The following is a 15239-nucleotide window of genomic DNA, read 5'->3' as shown; positions in this document are numbered from 1 at the left end:
TTGAAAGTTCTGCTGCTGAACTATATAAATTGCTGTGGAGTATCAGGGTGGAACTGGCGGGCGCTTGAAACTTTACGGCCAAATCAGTAACAGCACTTCACGTCCTTCGAGTGGTTGCTTTCCCCGTTCAAGTAGTACACCAAGCCGGAAAAAATAGGGTGCCTCGGCATAGCGCAAGGCCTTTCATGAATTGCTCGATATTTGGTTGCGTTTGTGAACCACTGGTCTCACAATTGAAAGTCCCCAGCAAGTGATTGCCATGTGATATCTGAATGTCACGTACAGAAATTCAAGATGAGTAGCTTAGTCACACGAAGTCTTGTTCTACTGCGCCTCAAATAGGAAAGCTTTTAGAGCCTGTTCACTAGCTTCATTAGGCCATTTCCCTTTCTCTTGGAATTGTCAAAGCAGGTGGCGCACTTATTTTCGCAGCCAGGAATGATTGAGGGTGTACCTGCACGGTTGTCAAAGTGACACGAGATGAGGTCATGTACAGCCCATCAAACTTAAATTTAAGCAAAAGTACATTGCAATAAGTACCCAACAGCAACTTATTAAAAGCGCACAATGTAATTCCGGCACCAAAAAGACAAAAGGCGCGGGACTCGGCTGATAATTGTGGTGAAGGTAGCACTCTGTTTTTTGAAGCTACCTACTGTAACGTCTGTCATTTCACATTCTAGTTTATTGTGCCTGCTATAGGATCCAGTGATTCTTTGTTGAAATGATGATTGTGTTTGTTCCAAATATTCCTAATTTTGTTCAACCTTTGTGCTTGTTTGAGGACAGTTTGTATTTCACATTTTTGTATGCCCTACCGTCTAATGTCTGTTTAGTGCAAGTCAGCAGCTGTGGTTAATTGCCACTGCATATCAATTTTCTCTCAGAACAGGTTGCAATGCCTTCGCCGGTATTGCACAGCCAGGAAACTGTTTCCACCTGTCATGACACCGATGCTACCACTTGGTACCTTCAAGGACAAGGTTGCCATCGTCACTGGTGGTGGCACTGAGATCGGCAAGGCAATGACTGAGATGTTTGCACAGCTTGGAGCCAGCGTTGCTATAATGAGCAGGTAGGTCAAACTGTGTGCTGTTTTATATGGGTCCACAGTATGCCTAGATTTGCTTAAACGCTTCCCCGTCATTTCCCCCAGTCTTGTGTTCAAATTCTACTTGATAATAGGGCATGAATCTAGGACTATTTTTCTATGACCTGTTCCCTCCCCTTTCCTTCCTAAACTTCTATTGTCCACTCTCCCATAAAAGCCACAAGGATCGAAGTACTTTCATGGTGCCTCTGCAGTTAGGTATTTAGTCGGAGTTTCTTACTGCTTAACCGCTGTCAGATGCTGTTTGCCATTTTTCACAGAAATCTTTTTTTCTCCAAGTCTCCTCTACGTGACCAGATAAGACCAAATGACAAGGTTGTTGTGAAAAAACAAACGTGGTCTTTTTAAGAGTTTACACAATTGTGTGCAAAGCGTTTCAATGGTCATGAAAACGGCATAGGGGTTTTATTTGTGAAATAGAAAGAAGCTACTCCGCTTAGGTGAGGCAAAGTAGCACCTGGCACTTCATGCAAAATATTCTCAACCGACCCTTGCATTCTTCACAATTCCATCTAGATGAAACTACTTGCTCCCTGAGCTTCAGGTCAGTGCTCAGCAGCGTTATACTGGGCATCTGTGTTGGGCTGCTGAACACACGTTTTCCTGAACAAGTTCGGGTGGCAGGTGTTGAACTTTTTCTGCACTTCTTTGCCCTTGGCACAGGTGTAATGAGTGCCACCGCAACCTGTAGTCGGAAGTGCATCAAGTCTTGGAGCTTTGGCCAACATTTAATTTTGTGCTTACCTGCTGACGCTGCCACAGGCGTAACCACGCTGTTTGTTTCGGCACATATTTAATGCTCCTTTAGTCAGATGGCACTGCAAACAAGCAGATTGCCAGAGCAGAAGCACAAGATTCGGGCTAAATAAAAAAAAAAAGTTTTGAATTAATCTGCTGTTAATGAATGCATTTGTAGGAGGTGCACAATTCTGTACATAGCATTGCGAAGGGTTAATTTAGACATTAGTATTATTTGCGGGACATAAGAGTTATCATCCTTCGTGTTCTGTTCTTTATCATTCCCCCTTCACCCATCTATGCCTACGCTTCAAGTACGATCTACCCATGCTAGGTTGGCATGGTCTGTCGCTTGTCATTAGACTGTGTAGAAACGTTCATCAACCAATGTTGCATTTGCATAAAGAGGCTTAGGGAGCATGAGCACTCATAAATAACTGCCATCTGCTTGCATCTTGCTGAGCACTTCTCTGAATGTGGCTGCCAACCAGTTTTCAGGCCTTTGCGGTTGTTTCCAATGAAGGAGAGAGAGAGAGAGAAAAAAAAACTTAATACCCATCTAGGCATTTCTTATAAGAGAACTTAAAGATACATATGTGGAGAAGCGGTTGTTCTTTCTGTTAGACAAAGCGGTTGCGTTCCTCTGAAACACCCATCTCTTCTTGATCTGTCATTATTTTTGCTGTTTTATCTTGCACATTCTTTAATGCTCAGAGTTGTATCAGTGCTGTCAACGTAGAAGGGACTAGTAATGTGTATATTTCATGATGTTCCACATTAATAAAAATCGTACCTTGCCCTGCAATATTACCAGAGGAAATTCTGGCACCAACCGTCTATGCGGGTTTCCCTATGGGTGTTGTGCCCCAAGGATAACGGTGGTTTGGCATGTCTTAAATCTGATTTGGCCTCAAACATGGCCATAGCCGCGCAAGTAAAGCTTCCTTCTAATGAATCCATCATAAAAATACAGTACAAGTAAACAAACAAACAAAAAACATACAATTGAAACCAATGTACAAGGTATGTCTCAAAAGTTTGTGCACTACATGTAAAAGTCTAATTTTATTAACTTTCTGATACCTCAACATAATCGCTTTCAAAATACTCCAAATTAGACACAGTACACTGGTTCCACCTATTTTTTCATTGCTGGAAGCACCGTTGGATGTCCTGTTCTGCTAAGCACTCCAGCAGCGATATCGTTTCCTTTTTGTCATCACATCCCCGAAATGCCGCCCTTGGAGCACCAATTTGCACTTGGGATAAAATAAAAAAAGTTGCAGGGGGCCAAATCTGATGAGTAGGGACGGTGTACCAGCACAGTGATGGAATTGCGGGGCAAAACCCATACACTACCAGTGCGTAGTGCCCAGGGGCATTATCGTGGTGCGAAATCCAGCACCCCTCTTACGACAAATTTGGTCGAACGCTGTGCAAACAATCTTTCAGATGCTTCAAGACCTGCATGCAGAGAGCTGCAGTGACAGTTTGACCTTGAGGTCGTGGTGCACAATTCCTTGGCAGTCAAAAAACACAATCAACGTGACTTTACTTTTTTGCTTTGTTCTACTGGGCTTTTTTTTACCTTGGTTCAACTGTATTTTTCCACTTCTTGCTCTGTGTCTTCAGCTTGATGTCATATTTGCTAATCCAAGTTTTGTCCCTGGTGACAACTCTTTGCAAGAATTCATCACTGTCGTCTTAAGTTGTCCAATCAAATTTTTTTTATCGCAACCTTTGCTCAGGAGTCACCAGTTTCAGCACCATCTTGGCGCAAATCTTTTTTCACTTACAAATTGTCAGTCATGATCTGGTGAATGTATGACTTTCCCAGACCTAGTGCTTCTGGCAACATTCGGAAAGTCATTTGGCAGTCACCGAGCACGAGAGAACGCATACATCCTTGGGGTCGTCACAGCCTTCCCGAAAATACAAGAACCACTTAAACACAGTTCTTCCTTTTAAAGCATTCTTTCCATAGGCCTTTTGCAACATCTGATGCACTTATGCCAAATTCTTTCCCAATTTCTGAAGAAATTTGATATTGATCCTCTGTCTGTTTTAGTAAAAAGTGTTCTTACATAACAGTACACCAAATACTGCATTTTACAGGCTGTTTTACTAGAAACTGAACTGTGCAACAGGTGGAATGCTGTTCACCAGACGCGTCTTTAAGGTGTTCTGGCTCTCTGAGAAAGATCTGAATCTGAAGCCCCCAGTTCCCAACATTATCATGTATACAACATTGCAGTGTCAATTTTCTTCCTAGGCAAAACTCTAAGGAACTTTATCATAAATGTCACTTGTCATCTGCACTTGTCTTTGTCTGTCACTTTTTGCATGTCATTCTTTAACTATGCAGTTTTGAAGAATGCAAGTCATACTGTTGTGCTCAATCTGTGTGCAACGTTACTCCGTGTGGTTTGGGTTTTGTGTGTCGTATCCTACCATAAGGAAATGCCTATCTAAAGTGCACGATGTGCATCTATATATTTTCTTTACACGAAACAAGAAGTCCTGGACAAAACTGCCAAGGAGATTTCTTCAAAAACAGGCAGCAAGGTAAACATTCTTACTTCATCACAATTTTTATGCCAATACACATGTGGCAGGCTTATTGAAATTTATTAATATTGCCACGTACATGTATGTTTTGTGAGGTTGAACATAAGTGTTATCACACTCATATTTCGTGACGCTTGCAATATCAGGGTGTTCATTCATCTTGAATGCTGTAACCACATATAAAAAGACAGGCTTGTCCTATCAGAGTGTACGAGTTATTGCAGCACATTCTTGAACTTGTGCAGTTATGTTGAGGTAATCTTGAGGATACGATGGCACACCTGTAAATAGGCAACAGTGCGATAGCCATGTCGTTTGATCCGACAACTGCCTATCATACTTGTGGCTAGTTGTACCTTGGTTTAGAGGGCACAAGCTTGCCCAGTAGTTTCCTTTGAATTTGGTTGGTTGCTGGCTGGCCAGCACTTGCGCCTGCCACGTGATAATATGTATATATATATATATATATATATACATACACAGTCAAGCCCGGATACAATGAACACTTTCGTTGCACAATATGTTTGCTATATCAGAAGTTTGTTATCATTGAACTTTCCTTGATAAGTACTGATTAAGAACTGAGCAAGGTGCAGAAGAGATTCCTTGTTAACCAATATGATGTGCACGATGCTTACTGGCACTAACTGGTGAGTTAAGCAAGTTTAAGTAGTGTAAACCAGATAATCTCACTCTAAATCTCAGAAGTTCATCAAGCTTTTGACGTAGTTGTAGGTGAAGCCCCTAATTAATGTGGGTGCAGTTGGAGGCTTGCTAGTTTCGTTGTCATTTTTCTTGCCACTGTAGGCCTCCACTTCTGGAAGTTATCCAGCAATTGCTTCATCAGAGTCACTTTCCGATCGACATCTACACCATTGTCAACAGCAGCACAGGTCGCTGTAATGGCAGCCCAAAACCAAGTTGCCAACCTCCCGAGAAAGAAAAATAAATTGCTCCACAGTGTTGACGAGTATTAACAGACTTAGAGTAATAAAACTGTAAAAAAAAGAGAAATAACAGTCACATGTTTTACACCTGTGATTGGCCATAAAACCTTCTCCCCTGCCCTGGCTCGTCGAGACACTGCTGTTCCATGGTTCATTCCGTTTGTTGTAACTGAAGTGAGCAGGCTAGCGGGTCATTATAAGTGCATGGCTCTCTTGTAAGCCTTTTGCAAAACTCTTCGGTTGTGGATAAACTGTTCGTAGTAGGTGAAAGTTCACTCTAAATGGTATAATTATAAGTGGGCTTGGCTGTATCTCAGATGACCGAAGCATGGGTTTATTACTTGACGTAAGAGTTGTTGAAAGTTCACCACAATATAATTTGAGGGTATGCATTACTACTTATCCTGACACTGTCTGCATGTAAAGCCACTTTTTTCATCCTTCAGCCATGTATAAGTGTGCAAATGCTGCCTCATATATGATTCTTCATTATTGCTTTCGATTGTGAAAAGTTATTTTTGCAGATTCTATCAATTTTTTTTGCAGTTGTGTAGGCTTTTGAGCATAGTATAGATTTTTGACAAAATACGCCTGTCAGAAGTGCCTGCTTAAACATGCATGAGAAAGAAAATCAAGCTAAATTAAGTTATTCCACTGGAACTCTCCAAATGACAAAGATAATGTGTAATGTGTAGTTTCTGGGGTTAATGAAAGCCAAAGTTTTCTTACTGTATTTTGCACCGAACCTGCTTTGGCGATATTGTTATTGACCCTTTTCGCGGAGCATTTTGCTTTAGAGAAACGAGATGGCGCTCACCGTGGCGCGCCATACCTCTCCTCTGCGACCGCGCACGAATACGAAAACATTACTGCTTCTACCTTGCTTCTGTTCGATCAGCTGTCGGAAATGCAACTGAGTTTTCGCTAACACACTGTGCTCCAATCTTGCTAGATTGAATCATGTGGATTGAAGACATTTGCAGTAGTTGGCTGCAAAAATAGTGACTGGCATGTTAAGGAATAGAATGAATCTGTGTGGCCAAGTTCGCGGACCGCTGCTGCAACTGTCCAAACGTGTTACCGGCACTTTGTAATGCACCGATTTCCTCGATGATACAGAAATTTGCTCATCCGCCAGCCTTGTATCGCTAACCTTCAAAGAAAGGGCTTCATCCCCAGAACGTCAGTAAGAGTGAGTACCACTCATTAAACACTGACAAAGGGAGTAGCTCCACTTCCTGTCATAGTAAGTTTCCGCACGTTATCTATACACATCTGTCCCAAATGGCAGGAAAACTTATGACCACTCTATCACCAACATATCAAGAATAAGTGAATGGGCGCACACTTGAATATATGCGCACTGTATAGGCACAATAAATGACGGACTACACCTATGGCGCACAAATGGTCGAAGCTGAATGTTTCGTGACGGTCCACAAGAGTAAGCGAGTTACTAGCTGTAATATATATTTGCTACAAGGTATTACAATGTACAAAACAGCTACGTTTCAAGCCTTGTGTGCAGCAAGAACAAATCTATCGGAACTGAGCACACCCGCGAGCAATTAGGCAGAGAATAATCAGACAGTGGCCGCACCGAGGAACTTCACTGAGTCGGAAACTGACAAGCCACTGCTTCAAAATATTTGCTGAATAAAGAACAAAGAGCAAAACACACTAATCCTGAATGAATTCATAATCGGAAAGCTTGGATAGCTTGGAATACATATTTAGCCCCATTTTTAGAACAAGCACCATATACGCTGCTTGCGCCGTTTGGACATAGCTTAATCAGCTCCGAAAGCGCTGTTGCATGTTCTATGAAGCTGTGATCAAAGCTTTGTGTCGTCCACCTAGTCACCGTCTACGATATCTCCGAAAACAGAGGTTTTCTAAGCCGCGCCGGCATCATACACTTCCATTGTAAACAAGGAGGCAACGTAGGCAGTTGAGGCAAGCAATGGAAGCGTCACCACGTGATCAAACATGGCAGCGCCCACGGGATCGCCGCGAAAAGGGTCAATAACATGTATTTTGCAAGCTTTGTGTGTTAGTATCATTTTTTTTTATATGTGCAAATAAAGTAAGGTGCTTGACTAGTATTTTTTGTGTTTGATAGTTTGTTATGACAAATAACGCTAGCAGCAGAGATGAGAAAGAGAAACAGGATGTCATTTGTTGGACATGTGTTTTGTTTGTGACCTCTTTGCTGACTGGTGCAGTTTCCTAAGTCACTGCGGTGTGGTCATATTAGTCAAGGATCAGCTATACTCCTGGCCAGACATACCAAAATGTTTGACATTGTAAGGAACTGGTGCAGGAATTCTAAGGTGGTATCACCACCTTGTTTACAGTTGTAGTGTATTCTGGCATGTCATTATGACATGATCGAGCCTTAAAGGGCATCTCACCAGGTTTGACCATTTTTAACAAACTAGAATAGCATATACAATGTGCTGACAATCACGTCTGCAAAGTATAATGGCACTGTGTGCCACCGAAAATGGCTGAAATTTCGAGCTAAATGGCGTGCACCTTCCCTCTTGACGACGCCAGCTTCCAGCCAGAGAGTCGATGTCACACACACAAATGCCTCTTCGCAGTGCGTGTTTTGCCACTCACCATAAATAATAATCCAATGTGGAAGGTGCAACACTGCAAGAAAGGAGGCGGGACTCGACACCGTGGTACGTCTCACGGCTCCGGTATGGGAGAAGGCAGGGAAGGAACACCATTTGGGAACACTGGGCCTCTTCGATTATGCAATCCCGGACTGTCCGCAAACCATCCATGGCTTCCGGTCTGACTAGCCCTGACAGAAGAGCGCGTCACACTCATGTGATCTAGCTGTCGGGGGACTGTCCGAGATTTCGGTCGAAGCACCGCGACTGGAAGTCACTCTCCTGGATGCCGTCGTCAGCTCTTCGCTACTCGTAGATAGCCCCCTACCCAGCGTTTTTATTAGCATGGCCTCCGAAATGGTGCAGTCTCAGAGGCCACGTCGCCGACACAACCTTTTACTTGCGGTGCTATGTATAATGTTCAGTCATTGTTGTTTTTCTCAACCCCCCTAGTAATGCCTGTAAAAGGGCCTTTGGGTACATGAATAAAAAAAAAGCAAGCACAGTGGAATCGTAGCCTGAGCGCGTAGAACGTGTTCGCAAAGCGCAGTTTATTACGTCGCGCTAGCCAGCTCATTGCCTGAGAAATTTAAGCGGAATTCCCACACGGACGTAAGCAAAATTGTGTTGGTGGTGAAATTTATTTATTGGCCCTAAAATTGCTGTGGAGAGATTCCGAAATCATGATCGTGCCACGTCGCTGTTCATGCAGAAAGCACCCGCCGACATACTCAAAGTTTGCGAGACCGTCTGCGAATTAAAGGCCTGACGCGTGCCTAAGAGAGAGCGTGTGCACACCGTCTACTAATCCTGCACGTCAAAAATCAAACGCTCAAACTTGGTAGCAGAAGGGATCAACATATATGTCAACAGCAATCCGCGAAGCTCCTATTGTATACCACCCCAGCTACCGGTGTGAAATAGCCACATGCAATATATGATTCCTCGCACGTACGCTTGTTTCACTTACCTGAAAAGCAAACTTTACCTGTTTACTGCGTATATAGCAATGAGGATGACAGATTTCGCGAAACACATTAAGAAAAGCAAGCCTGTGCGCCTGATCGTTGTGCTGCTTTCTTTAAAGAACACGAAGACTAAAGCTACAGCAATTAGACGGCTCGTGAAAAACTTGCATGATGGCACACAAAGCACTGATGCAACAGAAGCGATAATTCAATGCACAGTAGTTGCCGTCTGGAGCGCGCAAAGTATGCAGAAGCACATGGCATCTTTCACAACATGGCGTCAAACACCGCGCGAATCTTTTTAACAGCCGTCGTCTGCTAGCTACTTGCGCTTGTCCGAGCAAACATCTGCTGACAGCTCCAACAGTCTGCGGGCAGTCCAGAACTTCCGGTCCATCAAAAAACGAACACGCTTCTGACAACACTCGGACTGGTAGGCGGAGCTTCGGAAGCTGAACCGACCACCCTGACAGCCTTTCATCCATTTGTTACTTGCCAGAGATCAGTGATCACAAAGTCATCCATGCCACGTTTTCGTTAAATTTGTTAACACGGGATACCTTTAAGAAAACAATATGTCTATACGACAAAGGAAATTACGAAGCAATAACTGAAGCTATGAATACCTTCTTTCCTGTATTTGAATCAACTTTTCACGATCATTCCGTCAACAGCAATTGGACGCGCTTCAAAAACAAACTAAGTGAACTTACAAAGAAATTTATTCCTAAAGTCACCTTTCGTTCTTCTCAGCAAAAACCATGGTTCACAAAAGCCCTAAAACGCCTAGAAAACAAAAAAAAGCGCCTGTATCGCGCCGCCAAACAGAGTGGGCGCCCATGCGCATGGGATAAATATTATGAAGCAGAACAGAGCTACGTTGACGCACTGCGTCACGCCAAACACTCTTTTTATCACAATGATCTACCAAACCTATTAATCAATAATCCGAGGCAATTTTGGAGAGTCATAAACAATAGCGAAACGCGCACTATTAAGATAACTAACGAATCGAACGAAGTTATTAATGATTCCGATTGCGCCGACGTGTTTAATACCGCCTTTGCTTCTGTGTTTACTAACGAATCTAATGCGCCTCCCGTTTCGTCATCGCATAGTATAAACTCGTCAATGCCACCCATTGCCTTCAATGTAGACGGTATTTGTGCGGTCATCGACAAAATCAAGTGTTCATCATCTTCCGGCATGGACGAAATTAACTCAAAAATCTTAAAAAACACTAAGCTTATTTCTGCAGCCTATTTGTCTTTGATATTTGCCCAGTCTCTTTCTTCAGGTTTCATTCCAGATGACTGGAAAATCGGGAAGGTCGTTCCAGTCCACAAATCAGGTAACAGAAACTCGCCTCTTAACTACCGCCCCATTTCCCTAACAAGCGTCCCTTGCAAAATCATGGAACATGTCATATACTCTCTTATCATGAATTTTCTTGACTCGAATCACTTCTTCCATCCCGCCCAGCACGGATTCCGCAAAGGTTTCTCCTGCGAAACACAGCTGGCCATCTTCCTGCATGATGTTCACACTAACCTTGACAGTAACATACAGACTGACATAATCTTCCTGGATTTCTCCAAGGCCTTCGATAAAGTCCCTCATCAATGTCTAATATTGAAACTAACAAGACTTAATTTGCATCCTGATGTTTTGAATTGGATTATTGAATTTCTTAGTAACCGCTCCCAATCTGTCATTATAAATAATCATCTATCTAACCCTGTGCCAGTAACATCAGGCGTCCCACAAGGATCGGTTCTTGGCCCTCTATTATTTCTAATATATATTAATGACTTACCTTCACATGTGTCCTGTAATATCCGAATGTTCGCCGATGATTGTGTCATTTATCGCACTGTACGTAACACCTACAATCAAACAGCCCTGCAGAAAGACCTCTCCGCTATACTAACATGGTGTGGTGATTGGTTAATGTCACTTAATGTAAACAAGTGTAAAGTTATGTCTTCCACTCGTAGCCGTAATCCCCTAGTATTTCCTTACCAAATCGGAAGCATGCCTCTCGAATTAGTAGAGTCCTATAACTACCTAGGTATCACCGTATGCAATGATCTGTCCTGGCATAAACATATTTCTAACATCATATCATCTGCTAATAAAACACTAGGTTTTTTAAAGCGTAATCTCCGTCAGGCCCCTAAAAACGTAAAACTGCTTGCCTACAAATCCCTTGTTCGACCAAAACTAGAATATGCATCTGCCATTTGGAGCCCGCACCAAACATATCTTATCACTTCACTTGAATCTGTTCAGAACCGCGCCACTAGGTTCATTCGCTCACAATATTCATATGACGTCAGTATTTCTGCACTTAAAACACAATCCGGATTAACACTACTATCTAATCGCCGACGCGTCGCTAGTCTTGAGCTCTTTCACAAGTTCTTTTTCAGTGTCCTTCATCATGCTCCATACATCATTCCTGCGGCACGCATCTCTCATCGCACCAGTCATCCGCAGCAAGTCGCACGCCCGCGTGCCCGAACCACTCATTTTTCCGCCTCGTTCATTCCTCGAACAGCTAAAGACTGGAACGGCCTTCCTGCTGGCATTGTTAACATCGCTTGCCCGTCTTTGTTCAAACAGCGTGTGATTGATCACTTTGCATATATTTAATGATGTGTACCAAATGTGGAACCTATGTTATACCCACCCCTTATGTAATACCCCCTCCGGGGGTCTTTAAGGACAATAAACTGAACTGAACTGAACTGAGCTGTCCGAGCAAAATCGAATGCGGCACAGGCAGTCCCAAGCAGTCCGGGACTGTCAGGGACTGATAATCGAAGAGGCCCACTATGTCGAGGCAGTGGAAGAGAGTGTCTCCATTGGCTGTGACGCTTGCCTCCTGGCGGCATGGTAACAGGACAGCTAATTTCTCCCATCTCCTCAACTAATTAACCGATAGAAAAATTATTTCAGTGAAACGCTTCTTAGACAATATTTTACAGCTTCCATTGTATAGTATAATGAAAATTTGCGATTGGGCCTGGTGAATGGCCTTATAAGGTACAACATAAGGCTTACGTTTGGCATCTGTGAGCATCTTGCTGGATAGCCTAAGTCCTACAGGTGGTGAGTGTCCACCTTAGGCACAGTAGCCAGGCACATAGAATGTGTTTCAAGGTCTTTTGCTGTCAACCTCCAGGCCTGGGTGATGAGAGGTGTTAGGGTCATTTCAGCCTGTGCATTAATTAAAGAAAACTCGTGTCCCTATGATGTCTTGTGCTGCAGATCTAGGCCGTTGCAGCAGATGTGAGAGACCCTTCTGCTGTAGTCGCAGCAGTGGATAGGTGTCATGACGAGCTTGGCTTGCCCGACATTGTCATCAATAATGCAGCAGGGAACTTCATCAGCCCTACTGAGAAGCTGTCCACCAATGCCTGGAAGACAATCGTGGACATTGTGCTCAACGGGACAGCCATTGTGACGTTGGACGTAGGGAAAAGGCTGATGAGGCTGGGAAAGGTAAACACTCATTGACGTTGGCAAGTTCAGCATGCAACTGATGGATCACAGTATAACAGGAAAGGACGTCCCAAGTGCTGCAATGCAATTAAGGTTTATCAGAACATGGCAGTGAAATGTGGACACTACAGTTCGGCCACCTTTCCATCTTAGTTCAAGATAAGCTGTGCTCTATGACCTTTCACATACTTTTCAATAAGTTGGGTGCAGAGGTTTGTCACTTGAATTATTGAAGTTGTGTATGCTGGTTTTGTGCCCTTGGCTATCGAATGGCACCTGATAAATCTTTTGTCAAACTCTTGGCTATGCTAGGGACTCTTGTCTTGACTTTTGTGAGCAGGTCAATGTGCACTGATTCATAGATCTGTCAGGACTTCCGACTACTGCTGCCTTATGTATTAATAATTTTTAACTGGCTTCTGAGGCTAAAGCATTGCAGCATCATTGAGCTTGTGATCGTGCACTTATGGGACGTTTGTGCTGTCTTCAACAAGCTCAGCTATGTTCAATGGCTACTGTAAACAGTGAACACTGTTAGAGCACACTAATTCCCTCTGCATTATTTAGGGGCTTCTTGATTGCTGTTCTCATTTTTGTATTCCAGCTCAAAATCACTTTCCCACTTCTTTGGTCTGTTAAAGCCTGAAACAAAGTGCTCAAAATGAATCGTAGCTCTCGCCATCTAAATTAACTGTTCTTGTAGCTGGTATGCCATATCCCTAAACTGACCGCCACACTGAGGAGATAAGTCACTGTCCACCTCCGTCCCAGTTCAAGTTCTCTCTTTGAACTAGTATACAAGTACATGACCCGCTACATAAACAAAGTGTTCTTGATTATTAAATGCCGATATTCATGAGGCATGTCAAAAATGTTGCCACCCATTGGCATTACATGACAACCGGGTGTATCTTGCAGACTTCTCGTCGCGCGGCTTGTGTTTTGCATTCTTGCACAACACACCGTAAACTACTTTTTGATCCAGCTTCATCAGCTGTTTCACATTAATTTGTGCAGATGCACGTTATCACACATTGTGATGTGCTTTGCCAGGGTGAGATTGGTCTTCACTCACCTAAGATTTCCCATCCTGAACAACTCCACAAATATGTATAGTCAGCAACAAAGATTTATGAAACACAGGATGTGAGAAAATCGTGCTTTCCTTCCATTCTGTCACTGTAGCCAGGGCACGTGCCCCTGCCCCCACCCCCCTACCTTCGGAACAAATTTCTGGCAGCCAATAAAACTGTATGTTGTTCGTATTTGCATATACTAGTACATGATGAAAATTTGAACACCTTCTGCATGCCCAAGCTGTATACGTATTCAGCTTTTTCAGAGATCTCGTGGTGTGTTAATTTTTGATGCCAACTGTAAATTGGTATGGGGGGGTGCTCATTCAAGCTTGCATTGTGTGAGCTAACCGTATTTACACGATTGTAAGTCGACTCGATTGTAGGTCGACCCCCCCAAAATCTTATGTCCTAAAAAAAGGGGGGGGGGGGAGAAAAACCATGCGAGTGCATTCACACAAGGGAAATTTATTGACGGGGTTGCCAAGACTATTCATCGTCACTAGAGTCGACCTCACTGGCACTGCTGCCGTCATAGCTGCTGCGGTCCCACAGCACGTCGTCATCAAGTGCGAGTCCACACTTCGCAAATGACCACACCACGACACCGCACGGTACAGCCGCCCACGCAAAGAGGACCCACCCGCATACAGTAGCCAGGGAGGCCAAATTTCCTCGCTCTGAAGCCGCCACTGCCGCACCACACGTTCACCGACTCCAAACTTGCGTCCCGCTGCGCAGTTGTTAGTTTCCTCGGCATGGAGGATAGCAGCCTGTTTGAACGCTGCTGTGAACGAGCGCCGAAAGTTCTTGGCACTCATGACAGGCGCGACGATTCAGCACAACAGCAGAAGTGACAGATGCGCGCGGCCGTCGAAAACAATCGTATCTCAAAGAAAAGCTCTTCCGCCAACTACTAATACCCCCGAAACGACGGCTCCCGCCAACTACCATACCCCCCTAACGGCGGCTCTTCCGCCAACTACCAATACCCCTCAAACGGCGGCTCTTCCGCCAACTACCAATACCCCCCAAACGGCAGCTCTTCCATGACCGATGCTCCTACAAGAGCCGTGCGCTCGTGGTGCGCACAATCAAAATGTATGCAATACGGTAAATTAATACGCTACGCTTCTACCGTAACCATGGAAACGTAGGTGCAAAGTTGTAACCACGCCGTAGCGCCCCTGATTTCTCGTTTCTCTTGCCGCTACTAGCGGTACACGGTTCGGTTTCGATTCTAAGTCGACCCCCCAACATTGGATTGTCAAATTTGAAAAAAATGGGTCGACCTACAATCGTGTAAATACGGTAGTTCCCAGTGCAGTCATGATGACCTTGCAGTGATCTGGATACAAGACATGGATACTATCTTGGAAAGCAAAGCTTTCTCAGCAAACCCTACCTGCGCTGGTTGTGTAATGACATTGGCATTGCACTACTAAACCCGGAGGCACGGGATCAAATCCCGGCCACGGGGCAGCATTTTGATGGGGGCAAAATGCGAAAACGCCCGTGTACTGTACATTGGGTGCACAGTAAAACAACCCCTGGTGGTCTGAATTAATCCGGAATCCCCCACTACGGCGTGCCTTGTAATCAGGTTGTGGTTTTGGCACATAAAACCCCAAAACATAATTTTCATTTTTTTTGCCAGATATCTCAACCACAGAACAGGTTTTTGAAATTGTGCAACCGAT

The 15239-nt window shown here is 44.0% G+C and overlaps 1 pseudogene; it reads left to right on the top strand.

The window, feature by feature from the left end:
- The window catches only part of LOC119444648 (2,4-dienoyl-CoA reductase [(3E)-enoyl-CoA-producing], mitochondrial-like), a 63750-nt pseudogene that overhangs the window by 4973 nt on the left and 43538 nt on the right, over window positions 1-15239 (top strand).

This window comes from Dermacentor silvarum, chromosome 3 (genome assembly GCF_013339745.2).
Source record: "Dermacentor silvarum isolate Dsil-2018 chromosome 3, BIME_Dsil_1.4, whole genome shotgun sequence".
Classification (NCBI taxonomy): domain Eukaryota; kingdom Metazoa; phylum Arthropoda; class Arachnida; order Ixodida; family Ixodidae; genus Dermacentor; species Dermacentor silvarum.
Note: the sequence above shows the minus strand (reverse complement) of the source record. Positions and strands in the feature narration are given on the sequence as shown.